The sequence below is a fragment of the Xenopus tropicalis genome, chromosome 4 (genome assembly GCF_000004195.4).
Source record: "Xenopus tropicalis strain Nigerian chromosome 4, UCB_Xtro_10.0, whole genome shotgun sequence".
In the NCBI taxonomy this organism is placed as follows: Eukaryota; Metazoa; Chordata; class Amphibia; order Anura; family Pipidae; genus Xenopus; species Xenopus tropicalis.
The window spans coordinates 22,779,585-22,791,476 of record NC_030680.2 but is presented as its reverse complement, the minus strand read 5'-3'; the positions used below and the strand labels follow the sequence as shown (position 1 = coordinate 22,791,476).

Here is an 11,892-nt window from a genome sequence, read left to right as displayed (position 1 = left end):
CCATCCTCCCTTCTATTATAACATGAGGCCCAGTCCCTGCTGATGAGGAGCAGCCTCACAGCAGCACGATATCCCCACCATACTTTATTGGTCACAAACAACTGAACGCCATAGGTTGGAGATCTGACAGGGAAGCAGGGAGCTGTAGTTCAGCAACAGCTGGGGGGCCACAGGTTGGGGAACTGACACTGTTATACTCCAATGCAGATCTGTTCCCATCTAAATCTCATCTGTGTAAAATAATATATGATCATTTGCCACTTTAAATTCACCCAGGTCTGCATTTCTGTAGCTTTTAGGGTTTCCCATGAGAATAGGCATAGATAAAGCAGGGCCTTTGGGTAGTGGTATATGCCAGTAGTGATTATGGGGGCCCTCCTGTTAGAGATCATGGCTACATAACATGAAGCGCTCAGCTGTTACTAGAACTCCCACAATCCCTTGCCCCAGCCCATGTGATGCCATCATTACTAGCAAAATATACTGAGAGTCTGAGTGTTTAACCGAATGTACCAATACATGGGCCGGGGGTATCAATCAGCACATAGGGGGAGTAGCAATAATGGCAGCTCTCAAATAGAGGGGATCCCATAGAAAGCAAGGGGAGGATTACAGGCACTTATTTGGATTTCATAAAATATAAAGGCCAATGGGTTGGGAATGATGGGGCTGCTTTACTGTATCCCCTGTATGAGTGTCTGTATGTTCCACCCACCTCTATAGTACAGATTAATATACCTGTATGGGTTACACCCAATCACAGTCTGCTTTCATAGCCCAACTGTAATTGGCTGCTGGATCACCTCACAAAATGGTACTAAGGTGAATGGGACACTTGACAACCAAATGACAAGGGACACAGACTGCAGATCTGATAGGTGATGCTGGGACATGTAGGACAGTGACAGTTATAGGACTACAGGCTGCAGATCTGATAGGTGATGCTGGGACATGTAGGACAGTGACAGTTATAGGACTACAGACTGCAGATCTGATAGGGGATTCTGGGACATGTAGGACAGTGACAGTTATAGGACTACAGACTGCAGATCTGATAGGGGATGCTGGGACATGTAGGTCAGTGACAGTTATAGGACTACAGGCTGCAGATCTGATAGGGGATGCTGGGACATGTAGGTCAGTGACAGTTATAGGACTACAGCAGGGGCACCCAGAATTTGTGATCTACTCTTGCCACCTGGCCTCCATCTTGAGATCTACTTTAATAAAAATAGTAGATGTTTAATACCTAAATACACACAGCAATATATATAAATGCAGTGTCAAATTCACATGTAATGCCCACATTACATTATACAAGTGTCAACACAGCAGCATGGCTGCAGTCAAAAGCTCTGTTATGTTGGGGCAAAAAAAGTGATGGGATGGCATCCAAAAACTTTAAAGATCTACTGGTAGAGCGCGATCTACCTCTTGGGCACCCCTGGACTACAGGGTGCAGGTCTGATAGTGGATGCTGGGAACATAAGTTTAAGATCAGAGGAAAGCAATGGCTGCCTGTCATTAATTGTCACCAGCCTCAGGCAGCGTCAGGGGGACCATTAGTGGCTGGGAAGTTGCAACTATTTTTATAACAATTTTCTAAACAAAGTGAGATACAGAGAGAAATAGGAATATTAATTGCATTAGAAGCGGAACCTGAACACCAAGTGGCCAACTGTCACCCAAACACTGTGAGAGCGACCATTAGTGGATGGGACAATGGGAGATTTCAGACTTTTCCCTTAATAAGTTTAAACTTACACTTTTTAAAATACACATAAAAATACAGGGAAATGTGAATATTAATATTAGAAGATGAATCTGAACCCCAAATATTATTTTATACTTGTGTTTATCCTGAGAGGTTTGTAGTCTCCCTGCTCCCGAACCCCAACTCTCCCATAACCACATTTTATATTTATTAAAATGACAGAATATGTGTAAAACCAACGCCAATATCCCAGGCGCTACCTAGTGACGCAATTAAATAGCGATTTTATGCATTTATGTCATTATTTTCCTAAACTGTCCCCCCCCAGCGTGTGGCGCACTCCACTTACCTCTGATCCCAGAAATGAAAGTGAGAAAAACCGTTAATTAACGGACACTTAGTCATGCGGCGAGTGACCAGTAACTTTGCAGCCAATCACAAGCTTTCTTATTCCAGCTGTGATTTTCTGCAAGTTTGCCACACATGTAAATCTTGCTAGGGTAAGAGGGACCCTAGCAACCAGATGACAGTTAAAACAAAACAAGAAAGCAATGCAATTAAAGACATAATCATTACTATCTCCCTTACTTCAGCCCGTGGTCTCTCCTAGGCAGTTACCCACTGGCAGCCATCAGACTTATGGCAGTGACAGTTGGTGATTGTGAACAAGGCAGCTCTGCAACTTGTAGCTCAATATCCTTTAGCCCTGACACTTAAATACAGTGTAACTTACAGAGAGAAATAAGAATATCAATAAATTTGAAGAGGAATCTGGTACCAAATGTCTTTTTATCCTTCTGTGTATTTATTCCGAGAGGTTTGCAGTCTCCCTGCTCCCCGATTACTCCCGCCAACCCCAACTCTCCCATAATGACATTTTATATTAGAATAAGTACAAAACCAAGACTGATACCCCAAGTGCTACCCAGAGTCCCACCCAGTGATTTCTTTCATTTCTGCCATTATTTCCCTTAATGCCCCCCCCCCAGTGTATCAGTGCTCCACCCACCTCTGATCCCAGAATTAAAAATGAGAAATCAGGGCAAGTGCCAGAGTGAGCGTTGGTGGCAGGGGAATGGTGGCTGAGACCTGTCACTTAAATTAGGCTTTTTAAAAAGAGAAAGATACATAAGGAATAGTGCGTATCAGTGGCATTAGATGATGACCCAATGTTAATGTTTAAAACCTGCAATGAAACAGAACACTATTCTGAAGGTATAGGTTCTCTCTAAAACACAGCACTCACAGGACTGAATCAAAAAATATCCTTTTATTGGTGCAAATAGATTGACGTTCCGGTCCGAAGATATATATATATATATATAAAAATGCTTAGAAGCTGCACACCATACAAGGTGATACTACTTGGGTGCCTGTGCAAAAAAGAATTAAACAGGCAAAGGAGTGACGGCACACGCAGGATTTTCACACACGGTTGAGAAGTATTGCAAAATAATAATCAGAGGTTTATTTGTCTAAATAGATAATAGATCCACAGATCATAGCCTATGATTATGTGCATTATAGCACTATAGGCTTTTTATATGGGCATGTTAATAAATATTTACTTTATTTAACAGTCATAGTTGGAGTTTTTTGGAGTGCTTGTCCAGATTTTGATGACAAGATAGATCCACAGAGTCACATATTCCCTATTTAATACAGTATGGGTATGTACAAAGCTAATTCTGCACAGATGTGATAGATAGATCATGTATTGTATATTCTGGATTATGTCTGTGCATATATATATATTTATATTTATATTTCTGTGTATATATATATACAGTGGATATAAAAAGTCAGGTAAAATGTCAGGTTCCTGTGCTGTACAAAAATGAGACAAAGATAAATAATTTCAGAACTTTTTCTACCTTTAATGTGACCTATAAACTGTACCACTCAATTGAAAAACAAAGTGAAATCCTTTAGGTGGTGGGAAGAAAACCAAAAAAAACTAAAATAATGTGGTTGCATAAGTGTGCACACCCTCTTCTAATTGGGGATGTAGCTGTGTTCAGAATTAAGCAATCACATTCAAAACCATGTTAAATAGGACTCAGTATACACCTGCCATCATTTAAAGTACCTCCGATTAACCCCAAATAAAGTTCAGCTGCTCTAGTTGGTCTTTCCTGACATTTTTTTAGTCGCATCCCACAGCAAAAGCCATGGTCCCCAGAGAGCTTCCAAAGCATCAGAGGGATCTCATTGGTAAAAGATATCAGTCAGGAGAAGGGTACAAAAGAATTTCCAAGGCATTAGATATACCATGAAACACAGTGAAGACAGTCATCATCCAGTGGAGAAAATATGGCACAACAGTGACATTACCAAGAACTGGACGTGCCTCCAAAATTGATGACAGTGTTCACTGTCGGTAGAACACTACGCCATGGTCATGGTTTCAAATCATGCATTGCACGGAAGGTTCCCCTGCTCAAGTCATCACATGTCCAGGCCTGTCTGAAGTTTGCCAATGACCATCTGGATGATGATGACGAGGCATGGGAGAAAGTCATGTGGTCAGATGAGACCAAAGTAGAACTTTTTGGTCTAGACTTCACTCGCCGTGTTTGGAGGAAAAATAAGGATGAGTTGCATCCCAAGAACACCATCCCTACTGTGAAGCATGGGGGTGGTAACATCATGCTTCTGCGAAGGGGACAGGACGACTGCACTGTATTAAGGAGTGGATGAATGGGGCCATGTATTGTGAGATTTTGAGCAACAACCTCCTTCCCTCAGTCAGAGCATTGAAGATGGGTCTTGGCTGGGTCTCCAGACCTAAATCAAATAAAAGATCTTTGTAGGGAGCTGAAACTCCGTGTTGCTCAGCGACAGCCCCAAAATCTGACAGATCTAGAGGAGATCTGTGTGGAGGAATGGGACAAAATCCCTGTTGCAGTGTGTGCAAACCTGGCCAGGAACTACAGGAAACGTTTTTCCTCTGTAATTGCAAACAAAGGCTTCAGTACCAAATATTAACACAGATTTTCTCAAATACTTATGTGCAGCAGTGCAATACAAATACATTCTTTAAAAACCATACAATGTGATTTCCTGAATTTTTTTTTTAAATGCTGTCTCTCACAGTGGGAATGCACCTACAATGTGAATTTCAGACCCCTCCATGATTTCTAAGTGGGAGAACTTGCAAAATTGCAGGGTGTTCAAATACTTATGTTCCTCACTGTATATATAGTGCTTGCAAAAATATCCCTCGACCAATTGTCTCCTCACTTCACTGCATAACAAAAATACCAAATTATACAGTTTTACAATTGAATACTTAAACATTTATTTCAAACATGAAAGAATGTATAATTAAAAAGTTATGTATATTTATATATAGGTACTCAATGCCGAATTTCTAATTGTGGTGCCCAAAGGGCTATATGGAAAATAAGATATTGGAAACATCTACAAATAAGAGAGGAGCTGAAGCTAAGAGATGAGGAATGCGAGAGGTTGTCCAAAGTCAGAGAGCAACTGGAACAGGAGCTGGAGCAACTGACTGCCAGTCTGTTTGAGGTACTAGATGGGGTGCTGTTTTAATTCATTTGCTTTGCCCTAGGGCCAAACAATCAAATTAACCCTATATTGCCCTAATTCAGTGGTAGGGGTAAGTTGAAATTCTGGTGTAAATTAATGACAGTGGGTATCTGGGCTGTTGCTTTGGGTTAGCAGGTGATTGGGGTTAAAGCAGGGGACTCTTGAAAAAGGCAAGTGAGTTGACATGTCTATTTGTCGGGCTTCTTTTTTGTTTTCATTTTTTTCTTTTATCAAAGCTCTGAGCCACACACAAAACACATAAGTGCAAACCCACAAAAGTTTTACTTTGTAGACTTTGCCTCAAAAAACAGGCTGTCTCCTTAGTCATCCAGCCAAAATGATAAGAGTCTTTAGTAGGGATGCACTGTATCCACCATTTAGGATCCGGCCGAACCCCGAATCCTTTGTGAAGGATTTGGCCGAATACTGAACCAAATCCTAATTTGGATATGCAAGGGAAGGGTTAAAGAGAAACTTCCGCATTTATTTGACAGAAAGTCACAAATTTAAGGGTTTGGTTCATCCAGGAACATGGTTTGGATGAATCCAAATCCTGCTAAAAAAGGCAGAATCTTGGCCGAAACCGGTACAAAGCCCTGGATTTGGTAAATCCCTACCTAGCCTTTGGCCCGCCTTTGTCCAAAGGCTAGGGTTGATCCTTTATTCGCGACCTATCCGACCAAAAGGCCGGCTTTAGACCCCCTTTTCTTAATGAATTTTACTTTTATTTTAATAGGGCCGTGCTTTAGTAGAATTGCTCCTCAGTACGAGGCCTTAACAGGAACCGTAGAATCTGAGTCCTACCTCACATGCCCTGTGTTTGCAATTAGTACATCCCACACAGTCTTGGTTGTTATAAAGGTTTATTGTCTTCCGCACAGATGAAACAGCTTGGGAAACTATTGCAACATGATTAAAAGTTCTTCCATTGCTGCTTATCTGTTTATCCTTGCAGTGCTATTGTTCTGGGTTACATTACTGGAAGGACTAACCACACACCTATTGGTTATTTAACCTTATTTATCTGACTCATAAGTCCACCCACCTTGGGTTGCTTTTGGGGCGAAGACATGCAGCGATTAGTTGCACTGACTAATCTGCACAGCAAGTCTGTGTGGCCGAATAGGCGCAGCAACTTATACTCTAACCTATGGTGGGAAAGTCGCTGCGTTTAGTTGCCGTGACCACCATTTTAAAAAGTTGCGGTGACTAAGCGCCACATGTGTCTTTGCCCTTAAACAGTAAGTGTACCTGTACAATTAATGAAAGGAGATAATACAGATAAACTCCAGCCTCATGTAGATCAGCATTTGGCTGTGTAGTCCCAGCCTGTGAAGCAGAACTACAGTATGCTGCTTCCATATAACATATCAAGAACAGAACACCCTGGTAAATGGATACTGTATATTCTTTTGGGTTCCAGGATCCAGGTATTTAGCACAAGAAGACATTTTGTAAAAAGTTGACAAGGGCGAGATCTATTTGTAAATGTTTTTATACAACCAAAGGGCAACTACAGAAATTAACTTTATATGAAAACAGCTTGGTTATATAGTGACTATTTCAGTCTGGGAGCCCAGCAGCACTGTGACATGAGAGATCTCAGCTGCTGAATTAGTGTCCCCTTAATCTCCTCCCTCTCCAGTTCCCTCTGATTCACTGATATAACGTGACGTGTTCAAATAGAGTGAAAGTGGGTAGAAGTATAAGTGGTCATGTGGAATAAGAAGTCTTAATTGGAGGCGTAAGCCTTTGATCATTGTGTTTGTGCCTTGAAAGGGCCGCTGTGCTTATACATAGACCCATAGTAACCGGCGAGCTCACTGCTGTGCTGAGACTGCAATATCTGGGCTGTAGCAGCAGTTCTAGTATTCTTCATAACTAAATCCCAGGAATATTTATTGAAGAGTATTTTGTTATCGATGCCACCTGTTCTAACTGCAATATCATTTAAAACATAAACAGTGAGCTATTGAAATATCCGAGCAAAGGAAGAAAAAACCTATCCACCCATATTTTCAGTTACATAATTTAACTAATGTTTAGTAAGAGGTACCCTTGGTGTGTATGGGATTAGAATTGTTGTAGAGGAGCATTTTTACACATTTTCCTTGCATTTTATCTCCTTAGGAAGCACACAAAATGGTGTGAGAAGCCAAAACCAAACAGGTTGGGTCAGAGAAGCAGCTGCAATAGGCTCTTGGAAAGGTAACTACATTTTGATTGCTTAAATAATGTCATGAATGTTAATACTGTGTTAATGGGTTTTCCGGCAATCCAAAGATGTCTGTACAGTGTCGGGGGGATACTGGTTAACGCCACTGGCTGGACCATCTCAGCATGGCATCTTAATTTGGTAGCAGGTTTAATATGGCTTGCAGTCAGAGGGCTCTTTGGTCTTGCTTTACCCTTATCTTGTATATATCTTCTTACTGGCCTTTATTTAATCTATTTCCTTCTCACTTGCATTAGATCGACATGCTGCAGGCCGAAGTCACAGCTCTAAAAACACTAGTCATCACATCAACACCGTCATCTCCAAACCGAGACCTACACCCCCAGCTCCTGAGCCCATCCAAGAATGCTCTACGCAAAGGCCATGCTCGCAACAAAAGTGCAGGCTGTGCTGTGCTCGCGTCCCCGGCCCCAACAGTCCAGCCAACGCCTAGTGAGAGCAAAGAGGTTAGTCCATTTCACTAGGCAATGGAAACATGTTTTGTTTAGTGATGATTTTTCACTTGACTCTGTAGACCATCAGGACTTAAAAAAAACGAGTCGATCCAACATACAAATACCAAATGTACAGTCTACTATTTATTGTCTCTTTCTGTAGCTGCGTCCCAAATTTTTTCTCTGTATTTCTCTTTCATGACCATCATTTCCCCTGCAACCATCATTGTGCTTGCTCCACATAGCCCTCTGGTTTTTCCTTTGGGAAATCTCTGATTGGATTCTCTGGTTCCACCGGCGACTAATCTCCCCGAGATGCCTTTCTACCAGCAACAAAGTTAATGGCCGATGGAAAGGCATACGCTTCAATTTGTTGCACAAAGATGCCTTCAGGAGAAAACATACATGAGCAGATTTAAGTTGTCAATTCGAATCCCTTAGACTGATTCTGCAGCTTATCTGGCCGTGTATGGGGCCCCCTAATGGGGCTCCGAGATTGATATCTAGGCGAAAATTGTCCAGGTGTCGATTGGACAGGTTTGATTTTCCTGTTGAATCAGGGAATGTATCAGCTCATTGACATGGTCCTTGGTCTGACAGCCCCTATACCCATCGTTGTAACTAGAGAAGATCTGCTCATTTGGTAACCTTGCCAACGAGCGGATCTGAACATGTGGTCACCTTTAGTCAGGTGCAAAGCTGGTCTGTTTGTCTGTAGATGCACCATCTGTACTCTAGTACCAGAGCTCTGCCTTTTAGATTTGAGATCTGGTGCTTAAAGTTATCCTCTCCTAGGTGCAGTGGAACCACAATGCCACCCATATACTTCCCTAAACTGCAGGCACCAAAATTCGGTATTGGCCTGATGAATAAATAATGTATTTAGTGCATCCCCAGTTTAAAACCACCTCATGATTCCTCATATGCATATAATTGGTTTAGTTGTCCGGAACACATATCAGTTGTGTTACTATGTGGTACCAATGAAAGGTCTTTGTAGCAGAACCTTGTCCTGTGTTGGTCCATAAACTATACACTTTATGCCCAATGACTTCTAACTGACTGGTATCTGGAGCTGCATTTCCACCTAATCCTTCCATCATTATTATATATTGCTACCCTTTGTACACACATGTTTTTCTTTCCAAGAGAATAGCAGGCTCCTAATGCTAGTGACTTGCTATAGAAACATCATTAACATTGCTATTTTGATATTATTTTAAATTGGGGATGTCCAATATCCAAAGCACCACCGACAACCCCAACAACAGATGGATAGGACTGGAAGCTGAATACTTAAATCTAAAGTGTTACTTTTGCATTCTGTCAGTACCATATCCATTCTTACCCCATACTCTTACTTCTTGTGCTGCTTTCTGTTGTCATGTTCCCTTTTGTCTATGCTCTTGTTCCTCTCATATCTCCTCTGTCCTTATTTTCTTTTTCTCATCTGTCAGTTCTCTGCAGTTCCTTCTCTCCTCTCACTACTTCTCTGTATTGTCCCGGGGAAGGTCGTCCATATAACCTACGAACCAGGGTGGCCTCTTCCTGAGGACTCTTCTTCCTCCTTCTCCCGACAGGTACCATTGCTCACTCTTTGATATGGCCTATAAACCACTTAGACTTCCAAATAATGGCAACATTGTACAAGTATTCCTGATATAAAACCACCCTTAGATTATGCTAGTAAGGATTTTCCAGCTCATATTAGACCTTGATCTCTGACTTCTTGACTCTTCTTTACACAAAGTGTAACTTTTTTCTAATTTGTCAGGGGCTGGACTGGTTGTGACCACACTATGCCGTCCTGGCCGAACCCATACTCCTCAAAGCAGAAAACATTTTATACATGGATAAGTGCCTCTGATGTGCGGAGAGCTGAAATAAACCTTTTTTGTCCTGAAAACTAACACAACAAAATAGGGAGCAATTTAAAGGGGTTGTTCGCCTTTAAATAAACTGGTCTTCATTTATTTTTTTAGTTTTTTGAATTGTTTGCTTTTATCTTCTGATTTTTTTCCAGTTTAAATCGTGGTTTTTGACCTCAGTATTGCCCTGTACTGCTACACTTTTATCTTTATTGTCACTTTTTATTACTTATGTTTTTGTTCAATCCCTGTCCTGTTTATCTCCCAGTCTCCCACTCAAACCAATAGCTGGTTGCTAGGGAAAATTGTACCCTAACAACCTGAATAGTTGCTGAAATTTCAAACTGGAGAGCCACTGAACACAAAGCTAAATAATTAAAAAATCACAAATAATAAAATGTAAAGACTCAGACTAGCAAGCTCTACATTATACTAAAAGTTAATTTAAAAGCAAACTACCCATTTAATTCCAAATGACAATGTTTCTGATATTTTAGAGCCGTCAGTATTCTGATATTGCTTGTATTAGCATTACACTGTGGGCTTCTGTTGTGAAAAGACACAGAAACAAGAAATAAAAAATGAATGGTACCCACTTCCAGATGTTCAATACTTGCCATTAGACTTGTGAAGTGGCCTGCCGGGAGTCCTACATAGACAGACATGAGTTAGCTGAATAAGTAAGCAGCACACTCCCATGTCGGGCATTGACATCTTCATTAGGATGCTCTTAAATGTTTGATATGATCTGGCTGGACAGTAGGGATACCCCCATCCTAAACAAACATCATCTAAAAAATGGGTCAGTGTAGAGCTGCTTGTCTTTGTGCATTTTATGTATTACTAATGAGTACAACCAGACATTCTAAATGATGTTTTTAGAAACTATGAAGATGAATATTTGCCCTTTCTTCCCTTCCATAGGTGGACACTCTCCTCTACTCTGAGTTCCTGGCTTGGAAGGAGAGCCCAACGCTGGACAGATACTGCCCTTTCCTTTCCCGTATCTATCTAGAAGATATTAAGCCATGTTTGGACTTTGCTAAAAGAGAGGTATATGTGTGGGAATAAAAAGGATGTTGTAAAGCAACATGTTACTTACCACCCCCATCCTTTGATGTTGTTTCCACTTGCCTTAAAGAAGTTGCTTATTTTTTATTCCCTGGCTTAAAGGCAAGTTTTGGATACATTAAGACAAAGGGACATATTTATTACAGTGTGTAAGCCAACATCAATAGTGATGTTGCCCATAGCAACCAATCAGCAATTAGAATTTAATAGTCACCTACAAGTTAGAAAACAAAAGCAAAGATCTGATTGGTTGCTATATGCAACATCACACGTGATGTTGGCTTACACACTGTAATACATATGCCCCAAAGTGTAGTGCCAAAAAGTCCCTGCTGCAGACAAGATTTCTGCATGGGACTAACAAATATCCACTCACAGACCTAAATTAAAGGGTCTTCAAAACCATTCAGATTTGTGGACCCCTGTTCTAAAATTTTTCAGCCTTCAGTTAATCCTCCACCAGAAAGAAGTGGAATGTATTTGTTTATATGCCTGCCATGATAGATTTCCCTTCAGTTACTCTTCTGGCGACAGTGCCGGTCCACAAGTTAATTGCGTCCTAGGTATGCTTCTGCCCAATTGCCCCCCCTCATCAGACCACCTATTTGGCTCATCAGACCCCCTTCTCTTCAATGCCCTCTTCTGGGGGTCAGGGCTTTGAGTATGTGCCTATCTCCTCCCCTACACTGTTTCACCCTAGGCACTTGCCTCTTCTGCCTTCCCTAGTTCTGGACCTGCCTGGCAGCAATAAAAAAATGTTGTATTGTTGAATGTACCCTGGGTGTCATAGTATCTAAATGTTAAGCATCACCCCATTCCAGTACGGGCACTATCTGCACAGACCCTGTATGTTAATCCCCTGTCTGTGTTGGTTCCTCTGGGTAATTCTGTTTTCTTACACCCCCAAATCATACAGGCATCTTAAGTGGCTCCTGATTAAATTGATCATTTTGTGTTAAGTGATAGGGACCATTAAGTTATTTTATTAAAAAAAAGGCAAGTAATTATTTGCTT

General features: G+C 41.2%; 1 pseudogene; it reads left to right on the top strand.

The window, feature by feature from the left end:
- Positions 1–1,818: 1,818 nt before the first annotated feature.
- Positions 1,819–10,993, top strand: LOC101732939 (annotated as a pseudogene).
- Positions 10,994–11,892: the final 899 nt, after the last annotated feature.